The 24,523-nt window shown below is 37.6% G+C and overlaps 1 protein-coding gene across 17 annotated transcripts in view; it reads right to left on the bottom strand.

Annotated features, from left to right (window-relative positions):
- The window catches only part of LOC131690825 (uncharacterized), a 396,059-nt gene that overhangs the window by 135,412 nt on the left and 236,124 nt on the right, over positions 1–24,523 (bottom strand). For all 17 annotated transcript variants that reach the window (XM_058976882.1, XM_058976878.1, XM_058976881.1 and 14 more), the window contains one exon: positions 6,678–6,721. The gene's annotated coding sequence lies outside the window, so the exon portion shown is untranslated. The remainder of the gene's footprint in view (positions 1–6,677; positions 6,722–24,523) is intronic.

The raw sequence follows: 24,523 nt of genomic DNA on the forward strand, positions 1-24,523 counted from the left end.
CACTCTCTTCGGATATTATATCGTTTGAGAACATTTAGAACTTGATGCTTCGCGATGTTTTTGATAACACATACTACATGGGATAGTGACAGGACTCAGAGAATCGTTCAAATCAGCATATGACAGCATCAGTGCTAGAAATCTCAAACCAAATCAATGGGAAAGCGAAAAAGTGGCCCATAAAATAGACATACAAACGAATTATTGCTAATGCTCTGTTAATAAAATATCTAAATTCCTCAATCAATGCATTGTGGTGGGAAAACTGAATTTTTCTAAAGGGGTTATGTATATTGTACTGAGCCAAAAAATCGAATTTTTTTTTTAATCGGAATGAAGTTTATACTTTACTCAAATTTTCAACGCGACTGAGACCTAAATATCAACGCTTTTTCTGGAAAAAAAAGCGATACTAGCAGTGACACCATTCAAAGAAAATCAACAGTGAATATTTCCAGACTTGGTTTTATTTCCTATTTAAGAAATATTGTGTTTTTTACATCCTAGATTGCATGATTCAGTGATCGAAACCCAAAACTTCATGAAGTATTTGAAATTATTAAATTAAAATTTGTGTTTGCTATTGAAATTGACAAAATGATAGTATCGCCCCTTTGACGATTGTTTACTTTTTCGGTCCCACCTATCAGCATTGAAGTATCACCCTTACATTTTGTTTACAATACCAATTTTACAATTGGTGGGGGTTTGGTGAAAATCGATCTTACTGTCCAAACGGCATAATTCCGAAACCGTAATTTTTGAAGTTTTAAAATTATGCAGAATTAATTTTTCAAAAAATAGTAACAGAGTTCGTGTTTTTAGCGAATTTGTTGAGACTTTATTGTAGTCATGAATATTAACCTGAGAAAATTCACCATAAATACTTCTTGGACGATATACCGTCAAAATTATTTTATCAAATGATGCGCTGTTTAACGTTTGTAAAACTCATCGAAGATACTAACCCTCCGAAATTGGCGGTTTCAAAATGATGTTATCTTGACCTTAAATTACTGTTTTTGAACATTTGACCTATACATATAATTGGTCATACAACAAAAATCAAATGCTCATCAAAATCGATCAGAACCTGCTAGAGTCGAATGGAAATCGTAATTTTTCATAAATTTCTCTCTACATTCGGAAAGTGTTATCCTCGATATTAATCATATTACGTTTTCGTCTCAACTCGACGCATTCCCAAAATGAAAACCTGTTTTAATCCATCTAGTGGTGCAATTGTGCTTTTCTCATTTGTCCAGACTACGATTCCATGGCTGGTTATGTTCAATACAATGGTGGAATTAAATATTACATGTTCAGTTCGATTTGCACATACGTACAATGGATCGACAGCCACGATCTTGAGATACTGACCGCCGCTGGTTTCAAGCGATGTTTCAGTATCACATAGTAAGATCCGGGAGGTTCGGGTCCTGCCGAAAATTTTCAACTTTTTAAGAAATTTTAAACTAGTTTTAATTTAAAAGTAGCAACCACTTACTGCATACTCCCTCCGGGCCGGTATGATTGACGATTTTTAGAGTGATTGGATAACCTTTCTATATGAGAAAGGCAAAAATGTCCCAAAAAAATCAATTTTTGTCAAACATTATTTTTTTCGAGTTTACATAAAATCTCGATGTTTCATGCATTATAAAGTCATTTGGCATCAAAAATACAAATTTGATTTTGAAAATTTTTCATTTCAGTTTATATGGGAATTTGCTGTGTGATTGCACTCTTCAACTCGTAACTCCGGAACCGGAAGTCCAATCAATAAAAAAATCAATTGCAGCCGATGGGAAGGTTGTACCTTTCATTTGAGACAAACTTTGTGCAAATCGATCCAGCCATCTCTGATTAACAGAGGTCACATTTTTTTCCACATACACACATACATATATACACACACAGACATTTTCCGATCTCGACGAACTGAGTCGATTGGCATATGACACTCGGCCCTCCCGGTCGGGATTAGATTGACGAATTTTAGAGTGAATGAGAAAGGCAAAAACGTTTTAGCAAATGTTGAAAGTTATGCATTTTTTTTGTGAACTGTTCTATGTTTCATAGACATTAAATCAATTTTAACTTCGCTTCCTATTAAATAAAGACCCTTATTACAGTACATCTCTACAAAAACGAGCTCAATTTGAAAAGAAATCTGAGGATTATGATTGATTACAGAACTCTGGAATTTTCTATTGGAATGTTTTCAGGCAGGATTTTGATATTGATGCAATTAGACAACTGTGAAATCAAGACCAATAGATCAGTTACATATCAGGACCCCATTCCGACAATTTATCAAAAGTCCTCATGATGTTTACAACAACAGGATATCAATGTACGGATCAGATAATTGTTATTGTAATATTGAATTAAATCAGTCTGCATCAATAAATTTTCAACTTCAATCCATTTTTTTTTGGGTGTGGTAAGGGGGGGGGGGGGGGGCGTTGTATGGTGTTAAACCCCAAAACCTTCTCTTGGCAACGCCATTGCTTGGAGTTATTTATTTCGCTTTTCATTTTCCGATATGTTTCAGATCGATCCGATGGTCATGAGTTAGAAAAATTGCAGTCAGAAGGTTCGCACAAATGAACATTTTTGCACTGATAAGTTATCAAGTTCCTTCCAGACAACTTGGAAGTGTTCGGTGATTATTTCTAGCGGTTGTAGATAGAAAAATGAAATACAAAATTCGTTTTATCGAAATAATGTTTGGCTTATTTCAATGGATTATTACTATATTGAACAATAAATAGGCGACAAAGAGTAATCCACAAACAACAAGCCATAACTTTTAAAGTATTCAAAATAGATATTTGAAGTCTTCAGTAAAGTTATTCGCAAAAGTAAGAGCTACAAATTTGCTGAAGACATCATTTCGATATAATCACTTCCAAGAAAATTTGTGAAAATATCTCACTCATAGGGGGATTAATTAGCAAAAGCACAATACCAAAAGAAAGGGCATATTGCCTCCATTAAATTCTCCGAAGATACTATTGACCTAAAATAAGCCGTTTTGGCGTTAAAAATAGATTACATGTTTTTGGTCATATTTCTGGCAATGGGAAATGATAAAAATCTTTCGTCCGCATTTAATGTTAAATATCTCTTTTGATAATAGTCCGATTTCAACAATCTATAGCTTGTTCGAAAGGTATTTGTAAAAGCTATCCAAAAAAATATAAATTGTTAATCTATATTGTCAACTTCGGCAAATAATTCCAAGAAACTGCAAAAAACGCCATTTTTACACATTCAAACATTCATATCTTGGAAACTAAACATCAGAATCAAAAACAAATTAATAGCGTTCATACTGTTTTTTAGTTCTTTCATTTAAAATTGGTTTGGATAAGATCGGTTCAGCCATTGCTGAGAAACACGAATGAGAATTTGTCCGTTACATACACACACACACACAGACACACACACACACACACAGACATTGTCCCAAATCGTCGAGCTGAGTCGATTGGTATATAAGACTCGGCCCTCCGGGCCTCGGAAAAAATCTTGAAAGTTTGAGCGAATTCTATACATTTCTTTTATAAGAAATGTAAAAATGGTCATATCATCTACATAAATCAACGTAACGTAAATTTTCCTTCTCTTTCCCTCAGGTACAGGCACGAATCCGCCGTTGTTTTCCGAAAGCCTATTTGTTTAAAGACGCTGTCAATTTTTTGGTTCCATACCCTTGCAGATTGCTTGAGCCCGTAGATGCTTCTTTTTAGGCGACACACCATTGTCTTGTCTTTGGCGAAACCAGGAGGTTGCTTCATGTATAGTTCTTCGTCTAGATTAGCATATGTAAGCGGTTTTAATATCATTATGCATTGCTATCGTCACGACTTGCAATAGTCAATATCGTTCGTAGGGTCGCTTGGCGTATAACTGGAGCGAAAACCTCGTCGAAGTCTGTGCCGTATTGTTGCGTGAAACATTGTTGTGTATCGCACAACGTTACCTGTCTCATCTCCCTTCTTTTTGAACATCCATTTGCAACCAACTACTTTTCTTCCGGGTGGTAACTTAATCAGTTCCCACGTTTGGTTTTCAGTAAGTGACTTAATCTCCTCCTCCATCGCTAACTGCCAAGTAGCTCTCTCTAAACTTCGCCTCATTTCATTGTAGGTTCGAGGTTCGTCTGTTGAATGCTTCATTAAGTTGGTAACCTCCTGATATCGTTCCGGCGGAACTCCCTTCGTAACTCGTTCAGATCTTCTTGGTTTGGTCGGAGCTAGATTGGTATCGTTCTCAATAGCAGTTGGTTGATCGTCAGTGTCTTCATTGAAATCATCCTCTTGTTCCGATAGCTCTTCAGCTGCCGAGTCGTATTCATCCGCATCTTCAGGAATGGGTAACTGAACATCGTTCTTTTTCAGTATCGCATCAAACTCACTGGTGATTGTAGCATCTTCAGGGAAGCCTTCGAAGAATTTCGTATCCCTCCTGATGATGATTTTCTGGGTAACTCTGTCTAGGAATCTGTACGCCTTATGGTCCGGCAAATATCCCACAAACGTAAGCTTCTGAGCGGTTGCAGACAACTTCTTTCTCTTTGGTTTCGGAATGTGAACCCACGCCAAACTTCCGAAAATCTTCAGGCCCTCCACATTTGGCTTCTTATTGTTCCAAAACTCATATGGTGTCACGTTCAAAGCTTTTGTTGGAAGGATATTCTGCAGATACACTGCAGTATTGCTAGCTTCTGCCCAGTAACACTGCTCCAATTTAGCATCAAATAATAGGCATCTTACCATTTCAATAACGCGAATAGTCATCGATGAATGTCAAAAAATACCTATAGCCGCTTACCGATGGTACCTCTATCGGTCCACATACGTCCTTGTGGATCAGATCCATTCTCGCATTCGTCTTCAATTTCGATTCTTTCGGGAAAGGTGTTCTCGAACTTTTACTTTTAAGACAACATTGGCATGGCTCAACAACGCCGCACTTTGAAATCTCCAAACCGTTAACCAATTTTTCTTTCAACATCTTTGTTATCGCATTCATGTCTCGGTGTCCTAACCTTCTATGCCAAACCTGTTCGCAGTTCGAATTGTGTTCACATTGCGCCGTCAGTATGGCTTCGTTCGATTGTTCTAAATAGCACGACTTGGCTTCGCAATTGCCACGGTAATATTACCGCTCTTGATCCGACATCAGCTTGATTCGAAAATCACCGTGGCTTGTTTGTGCGTTAGTGCTGACACCGATAGTAGATTCATTGCCAAACTAGGTGCGAATAAAGCAACACTCAGCTTCATTTCTCGTCGTTCGCCGGTTTCATTGCAGCATGAGATCTCTACAGGACCCTCTACTTTTACCTTCGCTAGTTTACCATCAGCTAATTTTACAAATTTAACGTCGCTTTCGTACAGCTTCTTGACAAATTTTCGCTCAGCAACCATGTGGCTTGTTGCACCCGAATCCACAACCCATGGTTTGGTTTCGTCCGCGCTTTCCAGTCACCCAGTTACAAATGCAAATGATACTGTCTCCGCTTTTCGCTGCGATGGTTTCTCAGCTTTAGATTCCTTCGGCGAATCCCGTATAAACTGTCTGCAATCTTTCTGCTTATGTCCTGCTTTTTCACAGTAATGACATAACAGAGCTTTCCTATTCTTTCTGCCATGCCCAACTTTCAGTACCGAATCATTCTCCGGTCCTTGTCGCTTTGCTGCTTCATCAAGCAACTTCCGCTTGACCAACTCCAGTGTGAGGTCGTCGTTTGAACGGCTTTCGAGGGCAGTAGTGAGAGTATCGAAACAACTGGGGAGGCTTCTCAGAATCATCGCGACCATGTTGCTTGTCGTCTATGAGTAAGCCAACAGTGGCCCTTGCCTTAGCATCTCCAGCATTCCAAATGGTTTCAGCTTCCGTCGCTGGTTTACTCCTGGCTCGATGAATCGCCAGAGATCTTCACGGATAAGGAGCAGCTCCAGCTTGAAACGCCAACTTGAATATTTGTGGCTTTTGCAGGCTAAATTAACTTCCTTCCATTATTTCCAACGAGCAGGCCGATAACCTGTCGCACAGCAGAGAAAGAGAAACAAATCTTTTCTCGTGGAGTTACAAACTTGGAATGAAAATCTTTATTCTATGTCAAACTATCAAGGCCTACGTAGAAAACTTATAAAATAGCATAATTATTAAACTTCGTTGCTATTGTACCCAGCATAGGGTTCACCATACAAATGGCGGGCTACCATTTTCTCGGCGACATTTTGTTGGGTACCCAAATACACTAGCAGCGTCACGCACGCGTCGTTTGTTCCCTCTTGCTGTCAGCATGTGACCACAGATCCCAACCGATCTTGCCTAATATCGCTTCAGTTCGAAAAGATAATAAGTCAGGGTCCAATCCCTACCGCCGTCAAAATGTATGAACTGACAGCGGTTGGCGCAAAAACCCAAGATGAATGGCCCCATGTTGCACAATGATACAGCTTTGCCAACCAAAGTTGATTTTGCAACACCAAATACTGCCAAAAATGTATCTTCCACTTCCATCGGAATTGAAATTTCATCTAATTTGGTGGGCCTGGTTGATGAATTTTGACTCAGTTGTCATTCGAAGCTCGTGAAACGAATTACCCGAAATAATTTCTGTGAGTATTTTTTTTTTCTTGTGAGTCGGAACTTACCATTTTGTTAATAAACCAAACTGGTTTCTCAGGAAGATGATTTTCTGAAAAGAAAGAAAAAACAAACACGTTAATATGTGTGATTTATTGAACGATTCAGTTCACCACATTTCTAGAAAACGACAACTACTGAAAGTAATTTACCAAACCCAACCAAATGCTTCTTCCCTGATGATACAAACAGTCCGACAATCGATTCCTCTTTCTCATCAGCACATGGAACTGAATTCCCACGATAGCCAAATGTTCGTGGCGCCACATAAATATTCAGTACCCACATCAAAACAACAGCTTCCATACCAGTGGAGCCCTTACGGGTCATATCCTTTTCCGATGCTGAGCGCAATTACGAGATTACACCTTTTGAAGCATAAATCTGTCCGAAGCGTAATATGGCCTTCGCCGGGAAGGACATCAGGTCGCTTCGTTCGCTGTAAAGTGCAATTCATAACAAATGTTCACGCTATGTTTGGATGTTTAATATCTGTTTCCTGTTTGTAAGTGAAACCATCTCTTAGGCGAAACGATAGGCACATCTGATTCGCGATTAAGTTCCTTCAGTTTTCAACCATCCCCGTGGTGCTCTACTGCTGCTCGAGTCGACCGTGTAATTCTATTGGGAAGGCAAATTGAATTCAACACGCCGTCAGCTGATTCGATAGCGAGTGTGAGAAAGAGATGGTAACATCTTGGTTACGTGGTAGTTAAATTGTTCGAACCAGCTGGGCGACATATTTTAGAGTGAAAAGATATTTCACATTACGTGCGTCAGATATTTTTTTCGACCAGCCGATGTGCTTAAGTTGAACGTTTAAGCAGGAGGTCGCAATACGGAAAAATAAACAGTCTTCGCGCCAAAAATCAAAAGTGAAATTTGCAAATGAAGATATCTATTGTTATGATTTTGTTTTTGCTTCTATTTTTAGATGATTTCATCTATAGATACCGTATACCGAGGCTATAGGTACTTTCAGCCCGAGTGGGTAGTAGGGTGAGTGGTCTATTACTAGGGATTTGTCCGATTTACGAAATACACACGCTTGCATTTACACTCACATTAAATCACTTGTATGTGAAAATTGAATAAACAACGATGTTTTAAAAAGTGCGCGATGTATGCCCGAGATACATGCGCGGCCGATTTAATGTTTTTTAATTGATCCAAAAATTCGAATGAGTAATTACCCACTCAGTTTTTTTCGAGTGGGTATTACTACCCATACTACCCATGTTATCTGCCGGCCTTGACCGCAAGACAAAAGAATCCAGTATCGCCTTAGGGTGCATGCACTCGATGCACACAAATGGGGTTTTCGATTGATTGACACCGGTGTAGTGGAGTGCACTGAAACTGCACCGTTTTTGCACTTTCTAGCAGAAGTGCAGAAAACTGGGTATGTTCCATTGACACTTCTGCTAGAAAGTGCAAAACCAGTGCAATCCACTACACCGGTGTCAATCAATCGAAAATCCCAAAAGAGTCTCGAAGTGCTGGCGGGCAGGCATTGTAATTCTCTCTCACTCACGCGAGAAGAGGCTTATCCAATGTCCAACTTTTCCGAGATGAGTCGCAATATTCTCCGTCTCCACAAATAGCGTGAGAATAAATTTTCCGGATAAAGTTTATTTGATTTTTTCCTTCTCACCGGGGAAGGTGATAATATTTTAATTTCGTTGAAATCAATGAAAGCGTCAAAATATAAACTTAATTTCAAAGGAAAGCGGCAAAGAAGTGCGACAGACTTGTTTTTTCGTGTTTTGGAATTGCGACAGCAAGTCAGCGAGCACAAAAAGGATAGATACTCATTCGCTCATTCTCCGGCGGTGTTCTTTATCCGGAGAAATAACACGTTGTATTTATCCGGAGAAGTTGTGTGAGTGCCAATAACTTTTCGTGTGAAAATGTGAGTTTTTATTGTCGCAGTAGCAAATTATCCGGACTCATTTACTCATATAAGCGATAAATGCAATGCCTGCTGGCGGGAGATCTCCTGCTGGCGATGTCGAGCATATTGCTGGTCGTGTGCCTAGTAGATTGTTCTACCAGTTAATGGAATCACCATGGGCCACAAATCGATTTAGTCGTATATCCTGTACTAATAAACTGTGAGTACTATACATTCCATGTCATCGGAACAAATTCGCCACAATAAGTGCCATTTCATTCTGGTGAAATCCAAATTAGGGTGGCCCTCTCGATTTTTGAAAAAAAATATCTCCAGAAGAAAAAAAACAGATAGGAGAGCTTAACCTTCCAAAGAAATGTAGAGAAATCACTTCTAGGCAACTTTCTTGAAAAATGTTTTATATCTACATATAACGATTTTTATTTTATATCGATTTCGCTTGTTACGTTTCGGGTGACTCTTAAAAATCAATTATTTAATATAAAATCTTTGAAGTTAACGACTAATGCATGTCGACTTCGGACAACAGTTAACTCTTAATTGAGGTTTACTTGCATCTATATAATGTTGCCTAAAAGTTGACGGTAAAGTACACACCCTTTGTTTATTGATAACATTAATGGTTTGGTTGTTTTTATTAATTACTAGCTAATACCCGTCGCGCGTTGTTGCGACTTCCAGCGAAATAGGAGGAAAACACAATTTATTCCGAAGCGCCATCAAACGGACAGATAATCCCTAACCAATGGCACACAAGCACGCTCCATAACGAATGCCTACTGTGTAGAAATTTTTACTGCAATCGGTTAAGCCGTTTGGGAGTCTACATACAAACATTGACTTTTATATATATATATATATATATATATATATATATATATATATATATATATATATATATATATATATATATATATATATATATATATATATATATATATATATATATATATATATATATATATATATATATATATATATATATATATATATATATATATATATATATATATATATATATATATATATATATATATATATATATATATATATATATATATATTTATATATATATATATATATATATATATATATATATATATTTATATATATATATATATATATATATATATATATATATATATATATATATATATATATATATATATATATATATATATATATATATATTCTTTAGTTCATTTATTTGATAGAGTACGTTTCCGTTAGCTTAAAAGCGCCAATTTATTTCTTTTATATTTTAATTTTTTTTAAATAATAACAAAAATTCTTTAATTTTTACACTGAGGATGTTATCGGCTGAATCAGTCAAAATAAAACGGCAAAAACGAAGTATTGCTTCTTAATCCGACAGTTTCGGTGATTTTATTTCAAATCACCGAAACTGTCGGATTAAGAAGCAATACTTTTTGCCGTTTTATTTTGACTGATTCAGCCGATAACATCCTCAGAATAATTAACAACAGTCGTCAAACAACTCAAATTTAATTTTTACAGCTATCTTGCAGTTCGATACGATCTGTCAGAATTGGTATTTAAGTGTAGTTTCAAGAAAAAATTACTAACTTTAAAAAAAGTTGAGTTTTGTACGAACAAAATACGCATTAAATGTTCTTGATTTTCACTGCGAGGGTCCTTGAATACTCCAATTCTACACAACATCTCCAAACATATTTTTGAACCAGATCTAGAGGTTTCGGAGATATAATTTTTTGAAAATAAAAAATCTATGTATACACCCCACATGCATGGAAACGATGTAACCGCATTGTAGTTCACCATACACTTCCAGCGAGTCACAGTAGCTGTGAATGAAATAATCTATGATTTACTTACAAGCTGGATGCAACATTCGTTTCAACCTGGGGGTTGTCCATTAACCATGTAGAAAAACATGAAAAAAAGATACACGATTTCTCAGAATTCTGCAATATTTGGTATAATCGTTCCTTACCGAACGAAAAATATTAGATACATATTTTTTTATTTCGTCATTAGGGTGTCCCTTTCCACGTTAGACGGGTTCAAAAAATCGTGATTTTTCAAAAGTTGAACTTTTGAACTACTGAACCGATTTTCATGGGTTATAGGCCAAATGAAAGGCATTCAAGTGTAATTTCGTGAATATATGAAATATCACCAATTTTAAAAAATTTTGAGTTTTGTGCGAACAAAATATGTATCAAATAGTTTTTCTTCATTTTCACTGCGAAGGTCCTTGAACACTCCATATTTTTGTATTTTTATTTGAAAGATCATTCGATTTTACACAACATCATCAAACATATTTTTGAACCAGATCTAGAGGTTTCGGAGATATAATTTTTTGAAAATAAAAAATCTATGTATACACCCCACATGCATGGAAACGATGTAACCGCATGGTAGTTCACCATACACTTCCAGCGAGTCACAGTAGCTATGAATGAAATAATCTATGATTTACTTACAAGCTGGATGCAACATTCGTTTCAACCTGGGGGTTGTCCATTAACCACGTAGAAAAAAAAAAAATATATGTATATATATATATATATATATATATATATATATATATATATATATATATATATATATATATATATATATATATATATATATATATATATATATATATATATATATATATATATATATATATATATATATATATATATATATATATATATATATATATATATATATATATATATATATATATATATATATATATATATATATATATATATATATATATATATATATATATATATATATATATATATATATAACTAGGCGTGATACAATCGAAACATAACTGTAGTAGTACGGTTAGGCATTTTTAACGACATAATTGTGTTTCTGCAGTAAAAACCAGAAAATGCAGGGAGAACAAACGGCAAGATATTCAGAAGCAGGAATATTTATATCTGGATATCAGAAACAGAGCAGTGATGGTGGAAAATGATGACAGGGAGAAGAAAAATATTAACTTTCAGTTTCAGGCAAACGGGAGATCAACTGCATCGATTACACGCTCTTCATCCGGAGACATAACAAACTTAGGCCGGCATGAATTCCTCCAGACGATTTCGTAGTACTGCTCAGATGCGGATCGGCAACACACCGAGTTGCGTGTGTAATGTTTGTGCGGTAGGTATCGTGTTTGTTGACTCATACGATAGAGATGTTTCGTGTCACCTCGAAGTCTCATCACACCATCGATGGTGTACGGTACAGGCGGAAAAGGATTCTTTTGAGAATGATAAGAAAAATCAAAGGGGCAGGTAAATTTGTATACTGAAGGCTTTTAGGAAGGTGTATACGAGGGGCAAATAAAGGAGACCGCGAGTAGCCAGTACATCCCGATCCGGAGCATTGGGTAATTTCCCTCGGGCCCTAAGGGAATCCAATAGTTGAGATCTGGTAGAACAATACTTAGCACATGCCCAGACAACACGTTCATATCCTGAAAACATGTTCAATATCCTGAAAAACGTCGGCACAAGTGCATATTCCACTATTCACGAGCCCAGTACGTCGGAGATGAGAGTCTAATGTGTAGTCAAGAGTCAAGACATCACACGAATGAAATCCCTACTCAAACACATTCCTCTAAACCAAGGTTTCGTTGGTAACATCGGGATAATAGAATGTAGCAACCATCATAACTCTGTTTTGCTCCACGATGTCTACCAACTTTCTAACGTCTTCTGATGAGAAATATTGAACAAATTCATTGTCCGACGTAATAGAGTGATGATTGGTGGGCAAAGTATTAACAAGCCCAAAGGTATACTGAATCGCAGCGAGATCTGCGACGTAAACTGAAACAGAATCATTGAATTTGAATGAAGCTGTGAGGTTATGTTTAAATATGCCGAAGCTAGTCGAGCCTTCGAGACTTGACCCGTCGGTGTAAAATATCTTGTTGCAGTCGACTTCCCGAATTTTACTACGAAAATTGTTTGGAGTCACTGGCGGACGTATGGGATCCGGGATAACACGATTTTCATTTTCATGGATATGCCGAAGAATACAATTGAATCAGAAGCATGAGAAGGATTGACACGGTTGGGATAATATGAAGAGGGATTGATGCCATTTAATCGAAAAACAAGGGCAAAAATTGGGTTTGAGAGTTGAGCTCGACAAACTTCTCAAAATTTTCAATTATTAACGGGTTCACGATTCAACCCCTAAACAAACAACGAAGCTGAACAAGCCTTTGACACGAGAGAATAAGCTGAACAAGATCTGTTCAAGCAACTATTCGGCCAAATTGTTCGTTGGGTCGGTAATGTCATTCGCGGTAAAGTTGTAAGGGGGCTCTGGGGATAGCCCAAGTAGCTAATTCATGATGTTGAAAAATCACCATGGAAAAAATGCATGTTTTAGATAGGAAGTTTAGCAGAAGCTCGTTCAAAATCGTTGCAAGAGCATGCTGGTGCAGCTTCTCAGAAAGAATATTGATAAAAACTGAATCAAAAGTCTACTTAATATTAAAGAAAACTGATGTCATCTGCTGTTTGCGAGCATAGGCCAATTGAATTTCTATTGAACGCAACACACGACAATCGTTCGTCCCTTTGACTTGCGGAAGCTAAATTATTTATCTGACCGCAAGCCATTTACTTCGACCCAATTGTAGAGATGAATCAGGTGCATTTTCTCGAACAACTTCCGGATACAGGACAGCATTTCAATCGGTCAATACGAGTTGTGATCGGAGGCTGGTTTTCCTGATTTTTGATTGGCGATGACCTTTATTTGCCCTCAAACATGTGGGACAATGTTGCTCTCAAGAAACTTCAGGAATTCCACGACGTACTGTCCGAAAATATTTAAAATCGTGACCGACAATCTTGAAACTTTACACGTTTCTCCGACATGGAAGACTAAACATTTTCCACTATCAGTACGATTATTGTGACTCAGGAATAATTTTTTGAAAGGGCGTAAACATTTCTACGTGCATTAATTTCAAAATGTGTTCGATAACTGTATTTTATACAGCAAAACTTTCTGAGAACGAGTTTCAGGGAATAAATATTTATGTGCGAAAAAATATACTCTGAAAACAATGTTGTGTCATTTTTCACAAAAACAGAAATTTGTGTTAAAAATTTTAATAGCAACAAACCTATTTTATCTAATTTTTTATATTTTGTCAACGAAAACCTGAAGAGAAAAGAAACATTTTGAATGTAATTGTATGATGGAGAACTTATCGGTAAAAAAGTTTTTCTAACAATAACTTTATACATGTTTTAAAATTTCATACTAATTGACATAAAAAAATGTAATTTTGTAACAGAATATAATTTTAAGTATCATTTTAAATCAAAATTCATTTAACAAAAATCTTCCAAAATGCGAGTTTTCGAGATATTTGGAATTTTATTCCAACAAAAACAGTTAATTCGTGTGATTATACCCTTTTAAAAAATTTTCGCGTTACCCCATCATAAAATGTCAAAAATTAAATGTTTATCGTTTTAAAAATGTAAAAGAAACTTTTTAAGTGTATTTGGATCATGGAGCTTTCAATAAAAAAGTTTTCCTAGCAACAACTTTTGACATATTTTTATAATTCATACTATTTGCAGTCAAAAATACAATTTTCTTTTTGGATATGATTCTAAACACCATTTTAAAACGAAATGCTCATAACAAAAATTTTCTGAAATGTAGTGGTTCTCGAGATGTTTTAAATTTTGTTTTAGGACTCAATTCTTTTGTTTTATTACGACCTTTTCAGAAGTTATTCGCGTTTCTTCTTCAACAATAAGATTTTCAAAAGGCCCATAACATTTTCTGTAACTTTCTCTTTGACATCAAGGTGATATTGTAAACCATTTGAAACTATACGAAATTTTTTGTCATAACTTTTAAAAAGGGTATAACCACACGAATTAACTGTTTTTGTTGGAACTAAAATCCAAATATCTCGAAAACTGTCGCATGTTGGAAGATTTTTGTTAAATGAATTTTGATTTAAAATGATACTTAGAATTATATTTTATAATAAAATTACAGTTTTATATGTCAATTAGTATGAAATTTAAAAACATGTATAAAGTTATTGTTAGAAAAACTTTTTTACCGATAAATTCTCCATCATTCATTTACATTCAAAATGTTTCTTTTCTCTTTAGGTTTTCGTTGACAAAATATAAAAAATTAGAAAAAATGGGTTTTTTTGCAATCTAAATTAACACAAATTTTTGTTTTTGTGAAAAATGACACAACATTTCTTTCAGTGTATACTTTTTTCGTACATAAATACTTATTCCCTGAAAATCGTTCTCCGAATGTTTTGCTGTATAAAATACAGTAATTAAACAAAAAAAATGAAAGTAATGCACGTAGAAATGTTTACGCCCTTTTGAAAAATTGCTCTTGTATCAAAATATTGCTATTGTCAGAGAAAAACATGGAAATTCATAAACCGAACACAACTTCAATGTTTAGTTCGAATCGACGATGGTCATATTTTGTGGTCGGCCGGTTTCTCATGGAATTCCTCAATTACTAAATAAATTCAACATGCGTCTCTTGGCAGATTCTTTTACAAGTTAAATTTGATTATGTCTGGTGTTATTATTACATGATAAATGAGCAACTCCACCATCGAAAACGATGTTTCGTTTTCGTTGGCGTCATCGTGAGGGGACGCGGCGTGGTAGATCTTCTGTGCCGGAGTGGAATCCGGACAAACCTTCTTGGCAAAATCGAGTATCCAACGGTTTGAATATTCCACGCTCTCGTTCGTACTGTTTCGGTATCGTAAGCGCCGGGCTGTACTCCAAAGAGTGCTCATCGATGCTTCTTTCGTTAGTCCGTCGACGAACCGGCGCCAGTAGCTACGCCTTTTGGTTTTTATCAAACTCTTCATGCGCGTTTCCGCCATCGCCTACTGTCGGTAGCTAGCTGGCAGCCCGTCGTCCCAAAAGGTCTTATACGCAGCGGCCTTCTCCGCGTACACGGCTGAGCACTCTTTGTCCCACCATGGATTGGGAGGAGGCCAGCGTGAATTCACGTCTGGTACGCGTTTAGTCTGAGCTTGAATCGCGGTATCGAGAATCAAGTCAGCCAGCAACCCGTACTCTTCCTCCGGAGGAAGCTCTTGTGTGGACTTGATCTTACCGGATACCGCCGACGCGTAGCTCTAACAATCAATATTTCGTGCGAGATCATACGAAACATTGATTGCATTCAGTGACCCTGAACCGTTAGCAATAGTAATTAGGATTGGCAAATGGTCGCTGCCGTGGGGATCAAGGATTACCTTTCACTTGCAATCTAACCGGAAGGATGTCAAGCAGAGGGCGCAACATACGGTTTACAATGTCAGAGAAACTTATTAAGCCAGCGCTGGTTTCTTTCTCTGACTGAGATATGGGAATACTCGGGGTTTTTATGTCCCAAGAAGTGCTACGAACTCCTTTTCTGAGCTCAGGTTTCTGAGGTCAGGAGATGCATGCTTCGGATTTGTACCAGTACTTTCTCGAGCTTTCATTTTTGGAGGACCTGAAAGGGAAACCGTCTGGCTTTTACAACGAAGTTTAGGTGAGGAAATATTCTATAGATTCAGGGTGCAGCAGAGGATGTTTATCAGAGTTGCATTCGTCAGTAGATAAGTTAGTATAGATATTCGTGGATACCGGTGGCCCAGCTATCTTTAGTATTTATACAAAAGATCGCATAGAGCGTCCTTGTTGGGAACCATTAAGTTTCTCCTCGCGCTGTCTTTACGCGGGACATATCGGGAGATCATGTGGATTTCCACCATAGTAGAGACACATTTCAACATCCCTTTCTCAAGAATTATCCAAATGATTCCCTAAGCGTTTCCCACAACGAACCTTTTTGCTACAACGGGAGGCTGTGTGATCCAGTTGATTGCAATTAGTACAGTCCATGACCCGCAGCAGTAAATGGCGAACAGGTAGATGAATATTATCAAAGAGGATGTAGTTAGGTAGAGCAGACCCGGCGAGGCTCATCGGATAGGAGTCTAAGTTGACGTACGTACTCTTCCCGCTAGCTGCGAATGATGAGGAATGCAAATGTTGAATGGAAGTCCAGTATCTTCAGTGGCTTGAGAATTGGGCCTTTAAAACAGCCAACTGTGTGCATCAGCAGATTCGCGCAATTCAATCTTGAACCGGAGACGACCCCGTCAATTTCAACCCGATTATCTGGTACATATACTCTGTGCTCCTTCGTGAAAGGCCCCTGGCCAGCAATACCATTTGCCTGCTTCGTTCCGTTAGAACTCGAGAAATCCACATTTTTGGCTTCTGCCCCGGAAAAAGATAACGAAGGGTCCGGTTGAGGAACATGGAGATAGTTTGAGCAGGAGGGTCGATTTTATTTCGACATCCATCTCAGCTTGATGCGAACTATTTCTCAGGGAAAGTTATTTTTGCACGGGCCATTACCTATTGCATACCGGTAACAGATAAGAATGTGAAATGTAATATAATAGCGGTACACTTATCTTGGATAACTGCGTCCAGGCAGTTTACAAGAAACGAAACGCTGCTGCTGCTTTGCTGGACGAATAACGGTTAACGCGCACACACAAAAGACGAAAAAAATCCAAAACCTCGAAATTGCCCTGCGTGGACTAAAAAAACGTATATACGCTCCGAGGGTAACTCTGTATCATGCTTTATGTATATATCTATTATCTATCTGTTCTTGGAGTTCAGAAATGTTCTGTTCCTCTGATATCGTGTCATAGATGAACATTGGTTAACACCGGGCTCTGCTTTTTCTGCCGCCATTGCAACATCTGCCCTAACTACTATACGAATGAGGATACTATCAATGAGAACACCGCTATAACAAGTTCCTGCAATGATTTTGAGCTCAAGACCCAAAATGGAATAATATGCACAATTCAGTTAATTGACTAGCCATCCTACAAACTCTGTGGATTGCCGACCTGCACCAGCGTTCTCCAATGAAATTATATTCACCTCTATGCAACTGATCACTGAACTTTATATTGAATATAGGTACAAACAGCAATGGAAATGGTAGTTTGAAATTATGAAAAAGGCACAATAACATCAGCCGTGGACCGAGTGAAGTGGAGACGACTTCTTGATACAGCAAAGGACATCTCGGCTTTAGACTGATTGGTAAAGTACAATAACAGTATTAGATTGATTGATATAGATTTTTATTGTTACCTTATGGATTGAAATGAAAACGACCTGAAATAGGTTCCATCACCCTATTTGCTCATCCCATTTGTTGTTCGCATTAAAACTAACAACTGCCAATGACACGTTCGTCCTCACCTCCCCCTACGTAAGTCTGGAAGCACTATACGTCAACGACATCCAATTTGATCGGTACCGTGCGCCCTTGGCTGCTCCATTATCACATTATATTCAATTATTGACAGCAAATTGACCTTCGAGGCACCCGCGCATGCCATCGCGTCAGGATACGTACACCATCACATTGTGGAACGTAAGCAAACGAAAGTCGACTTTTTATTGCTTATTTATCGATCACACTGCAATCTAGGAAGGAAGAAGCTTAAGAACCTGCGCCAACTATTCAATCCTTTTAGAACTTGGATCGCTGTCGTTCTTTAAAAAGACTTTACTTTGCACTTCTCCCGCTCGATGAGCTAACCCACCCGACCCTGGGGTAATTGTATTTACGGTGAACCTCGGCAGAATCAATTTGCCGACAAATATTTGCCCGAAAGCGTCGGTTGATTGGATAATTGGTTTGTTGATAAGGTTCGCGTTCGCGTGGTCATTCGATGCAGCTTCAAGTGGCGCTTATGACGTCGACTGCTGACCTCCAGCTTAGCCGTGACTCCGAGGGAGGGAGAGAGTGGAGTACGAGAAACACTATCAATTTCATTTCCTACGCAATGGATAGTAGGGTGGATGTACCAATAGTCGCATACTTAAATAAAACGTTTGCTAAAAAATGAGCAATAGGGTGGGACAAAAATTACATTCCAGCTCCGAGCAACTTTTTAGGTACCATTTGGGTCCTAGAACAACTGTGAAAATTCTTAGCTCGATGCCTGAAACTATATTTTTGCGCCCGCTGTTTAAAGTTTACATGGGATTTTGTATGGGAAAATCAACTTTCCCAAAACAATTCCTCCAGGAGTCGCCCATTGCTTCCTAAAAATAAACCGTTATGTGGCTTTTATAGGACATTTAACAAAGAAACAAAGTCTCGAAAACCACGAAACGATCTGATGCTTGAGAAAAAAGTTATTAAGCTGAAACCGATTGATGCTCTGACTATTGATAAAATATTCATTTTTTCTAGCACCACTGCTGTTGTAGTTCAATTATTTGAAATTTTGTTTTGATCTTCTCCAAATGCGTCTAAATCAATTATCTGTACTGTTTGGCCACTTAACAAGAGTTTTGTGATAAATTGAGGCTTATTTTGTACATAATTAGAGAAAGTTAAAAATTTTGCATATAATTTGACCGTCAGCAGCAGTGATGCTATGCAAAGTGAAATTTTCCTCGATCTTCAGGGTATCAATCGGTTTTTTTTTCTTAATAACTTTTTCCACAAGCATCAGATCATTTCGCAGTCTTCTAAGCTTTGTTTCCTTAACAAATTTCCTATAAAAGTTAAACATCTATTTATTTTTTGGAGGTAACGGGCGACTCTTGGACGAATTATTTTGCAAAGACCATTTTCCCATACGAAAACCCATGTAAACTTTAAACAGTTGATTTTAGTGAGATGAATCGATAAAAAAATATTTGTTGATGGTTGGTACCTTAGTTAGGCGTATAACCCACTATAGGTATACCTCAACTACAGGGCACCCACCCTAGTACCCCTGGGTCGTTGGTGGCCGGTGATGAATTAGTCATTTAGCTAAATATCGCCAATCGTTCTCGATCGCGTTGTCATCTTCCACTAGGCATAGGGACGGCCGGCCGGTAGGTTACGCACATAATGTACAGTTTGTTGTTTGAAGTTCTATAAAACTGCCGGCAAATTGCCCACTGACCTAGACCTAGACCGTGCGAGAAGGAAACAGTCACGGGCCGGCGAGAATGACTGTTTACCGGTATAAACCACGGTATTGGTGAGGGATTGTGGGGCATGATTAGCATACGTATCCTATTAGATTGCATTTCAACATCGAGTTTACAATCCATTGTTAGCGAATCGAAAAAGGTTCTCATGCCTTTGAATGTGAGCTATTAATATTTACAGGAAATGGGAAGAGCACATATATACAATGAACAAAAAAGAAACCATTAGGATATCGGTTGGGTATTAAAAATTTTTGAATGGCAACAGACAATGATTTGAACCGGATTGATAACAGAATATATGGGTAAACTTTATTTCAATTGTATTTTCAATAATGGCGTATATAGTTTACTTGGATATGGTTGGTAAAATTGCTTATGGCCCTACTATGTGACCATTCATGCGGACAAAAAAGTTATGTTTCAATTATTGATATTCTATATTCTTAAGCTTCTCATGTTTTGAATGAAATATTTTCATAACTTTGTGATTGAGGACACTCGACAGTTGGCAAAACTCGTGGAGCAATGGGGAACTTGGACGATGGTTACATTCAATTATCCCGAAGGTATCAACGAAACCTAGGTTCAAGGGGGTGGATGTGGGTCGGGATTTCATACGTGTAATGTCCCGGCTTATGTCCAATCACTACACATTGGATGCGCATTTGCGGCGTATTGGGCTCACAGAGAGTAGTCGGTGCGCTTGTAACGAAGGTTATCGCGACATCGATCACGTTGTCTGGGAGTGCACTGGGTATTGTGGCGCCAGATCGCAATTAAAGGATTCCCTCCGGGCCCGAGGTAGACCACCCGATGTTCCAGTTCGGGATATCCTGGCAAGTCGCGATTTTCCCTATATGTCTCTTATCTACCTTTTTATTAAATCGACAAATATCCTAATCTAGCCCATATTCCTTATTTCTCGTTTTTAGAAGTTCTCTATCCTTCCTTTTGGAGCACCAGAGTGCCACTATGTGACTGCCGTCACCTTTACCACGTCTGCAAAAATGAAGTCAAAGCGAGAGTAGGTCGATGGTCTTATCACTCTTGAAGGATTCTCCGCCGTCAACCCGATCCTAGGCATCTCCCATCTACCAGCCTGAGGCTCTAACTCATGTCATTGTTCTTCTCTTTGCCTGAAAGTTGCAAGTTTTGTTCCTCTTTCCCCATCATCGTGCTCGCCTTCTCCCCCTGTTCCTGATACAACTCCTGCTGCTGTTACAAAAAACAATTTGTATTATATTCCTAGTTTTAAGATAGCCTTGAACCTTTTCATTTTTTTTTCGGTTCCCATCTTGTATATCTAATTGTATTCCTAGTTTTAAGATAGCTGTGAAATTCCTCATAAAAGTTTGTTCCCCTTCTTTTATATTAATCTACATTCCTAGTCTTAAGATAACTGTAAAAAATTTTGACGTAGGACTACGTCTTCGTTTTCGATATAGGGGTGCAAATTCTACAAAAATGGTATGTAACGAAAAGTGATCCAATTTTAAACGCATATAATTCAGCAATCTCACGATAAATTTTCAAATTTTTTGCGCATATCGCCCCAAAATACTTCTAAGAATAGATTCCAATAGATAAACCTAAAGATTTTTGATATCATGGCATTGAAAATATAAATAATGTACAACCTAGTCAAAATATCGCGCATTTACACACAGAATATAGCACTTCCCAAGACCAGCGGTGGCATTGCGCATCTCGAAACGAAAGGTTTATTGTATGCAAGCTTGTATGAAAAAGTCGATTCGAAATGGTTCCATAATGTCGCCCCAGCACGACAGATTTGTGTACCTAGCGCGCTACGCTTCTATGAATGACGTCATTATCGACTATTTCCATATCAACATTTGAATAGGGCTAAAAAGATTTGTAAACAAACTTTTGTTTTGCTGATTTTTATTAATTTGTTATCATTTCAAACATTTGAAATTGATTCTACCAAGGGTAAAGATGTTGATTCATGTGTATCTTTCATTAAATTCAACTCGGTAGCGGAATAATGAGCGAAATAAGTTTGTTTACAAAAATCTCATTAGCCCTTTTGAAGAATTAATATTGATTTAAAGAACGGATTTGGCCGGACAAGCTCAGTTGCCTGTTGAACGGCAGGCGGAGAAGAGAGCCAGTGTAGCTGAGTTAGAAGTTCGTTACACTGGCTGTGGAGGTACGCTACACAGTGCTGTCCAACACGCGATTGAGCTTGTCTGTTCAAATACTATGGTTTATTTGTGTTGTGCTCGTTTCCAGCACACTTTTATGTATAATTATTCGTACACAAAATTGTTTGTACATGCGTGCTCCATTTTCAAACACGGTTAACATAGTGTCGTGGTATTAGTTGTCTCTTTCGATCTACTCATCGTCATCAGCGTTGATTCATTTTGCTTTGTGCGCTTGGGTTCAATGTTTGAGGCGAATGTGTAGGTAGGTAGATCTAATTTGTCACTAAATTGCACAATGAAAGTTTATTATTTACGTTCGATCAATTCATTGATTCATTTCCCCTTCGCGTGATTCATTTCCACTCAGCCTATAGTATTTTGATTCTACTAATAGGTACATGCTACAAAGCCTATTTATGAATGAATACACTGTTACTTGAAAAATTGTTGTAAAAACGCATCTTAGCCCATATATAAAATTGTTTTCAATTCTTGTATATTAATAGTTTCGATATATGATTAAGACCACTGCATTCGCTACATTTGCATGCGTACTTTAGGGAAGTTACAATAATGGCATATTATTACTGGAAAGCTTGGTCTGTGAAATGTGATTATATTGTCTAAAATTTGATTTTTCTTGACTGGTCCGGGTTTTTTTTACCACACACAATCGAAAAGTTTTTACAAGCTAATCTTATGCTATGAAGATTTAGTCCCAGATATTAGTTCGGTCACAGTTTTCTGTCTTCTTTCTTCAGATCTTCTCAAATAAGTTTAATCGGATTCGATCACCTACTACAAATGAAATGACCTGATAACCAAGAAGGTTTGGTTCAACATGTAATAGTCGATGTTGATTGGTTGTGATTAAACCATACGTAAGAAATATATTTGATTTATAATTACTATAAATGTACTAAGAAAATAAATATTTTACATTAAGTAGTACAGTCCTACGTCTACAGCTCATGCAACCCCATAGGGCTGCCCCTTGTAGTTTTTTGTAAAAAATAATTGTTGTTCAATCTTGTGTATCGAATCGTATTTTTAGTTTACGATAGTTGTAAAAATGTTCCCCTCAATATTAAATTTTTTTGCGCATTGTAACCTTTTAGTTTTAAGATATTCAAAATGCAAAAAAAAAGAATTTGGTACCGCCAAGCTAACGCATTTGTGCCTATTAAATAAACGAACTGAATGAAAAAAACTTTGTGATCATTGTATGCGAACACGATTTTCAACAGCAGTTTGAGCGTAGCTATGACTGAATTTCTTCGCTTTCATCAATAATTGCTTGACAAATCCACGTGAAATGCCTCGTACATACGTACGTAGTCAATACGACTGTTGATAACATAAACCAGAAATAAGTTTATCATATTTGCTGCATAATGAACCATCACTTTCTTCTGTAGGTTTTAAAAGGGTTGTATTATACTGCGGTAGAAGTGGGTTTCCTCCCATAATCGGCAATGATGCAAATGCCCAGCACACAATTGGGTGCAGTTCAGATATCAATTAGAGAGGTACCGACCGAATTGATGAAACGCTTAAGTAATATAGTAATATCTGCGTTTACTCAAAGTAGAAAATAGCCCAAAATTTGCACGAGCTAGCGGAAAAGAGGTGTTAGACGTAGCTCTCTGCTCTGACGGTATTACGCATGAGTTAGCAGACTGACTCGTACCCAACGAGCTGGAACCGTCGTTATCTGATCATAAGCACATCGTCTTTGATCATTCAATTGTCTCGCTAGATATTTTCACCTATAGTAAACCCAAATCAACAAACTGGGAGCCCTACGAAAGCAACTTTGCGATTAGGTATCTTGGATGAGGTCGTGGATACATTAAACTCACTCATAGTAGCAGTATACCAACAGACTTGGCCGCTTCGAGTTATGCGTGCTTTCAGCTGAACCCCTCAAAAAGTAGAATAGATTGGGATCGTAGACCCAGGAAAGGGTCGCATGCATTTAAGTTGGCTCGCAAAGCATACAGAAATACCCTTTGATCCTCCGAGGAAAGTGGTTAAAGAAATCTCTGCGCAAATGTCTCAACGAGACTAGCAAGAATGTTACAAATCGAAGGATTTTCATATCAGTAGACCCGGCAATCTAAGTAATATTGAACCCATTTGAATATGTACGACGAAGTGGGTCTGTGCCGCTTCGGCTAAGATCCTAAGATTACAGTTATCTAAGATTTTAGCATCATCAGGATCGACGCCAGTAACATCCTGATTATGACATACTGGCCATGGCGAACGTTGACGGATAGAACACGGATCACGGCGACTTTGGGCTGACTCCCTGCGTAAGGAAGGATGACATCGACTTAAACTGGTGAGTGGGCTAACAGCACAGCTGCCTACGTCCCGCTAAAACCTTGGCAGGTCTCCGGGTATGTTCAAAACTAGTCAAAGTTGGTGGTATTAGTTTCGGATAGACCATTCCAGATTTTACGTCGATCTGGCTCTAAACACTACTTCTCATGAAGGATAGTGTCAACACTAACATGACCAGTCTATTCTCAACCACCAAAGGCATCAATCACAATACCAGTGTGCTCTCTGCTGCTACTCAAGCCAGCGCAAACAATTCCTTTTTTGTGTGTATTGTCTGAAGAACAACGAGAACAGTTACTATTATTCTTGTATGGTGATCTATCAAGATGACTGAGTCTCATCAACAAAATGTCATTCTTCGG

This window comes from Topomyia yanbarensis, chromosome 3 (genome assembly GCF_030247195.1).
Source record: "Topomyia yanbarensis strain Yona2022 chromosome 3, ASM3024719v1, whole genome shotgun sequence".
Lineage (NCBI taxonomy): Eukaryota > Metazoa > Arthropoda > Insecta > Diptera > Culicidae > Topomyia > Topomyia yanbarensis.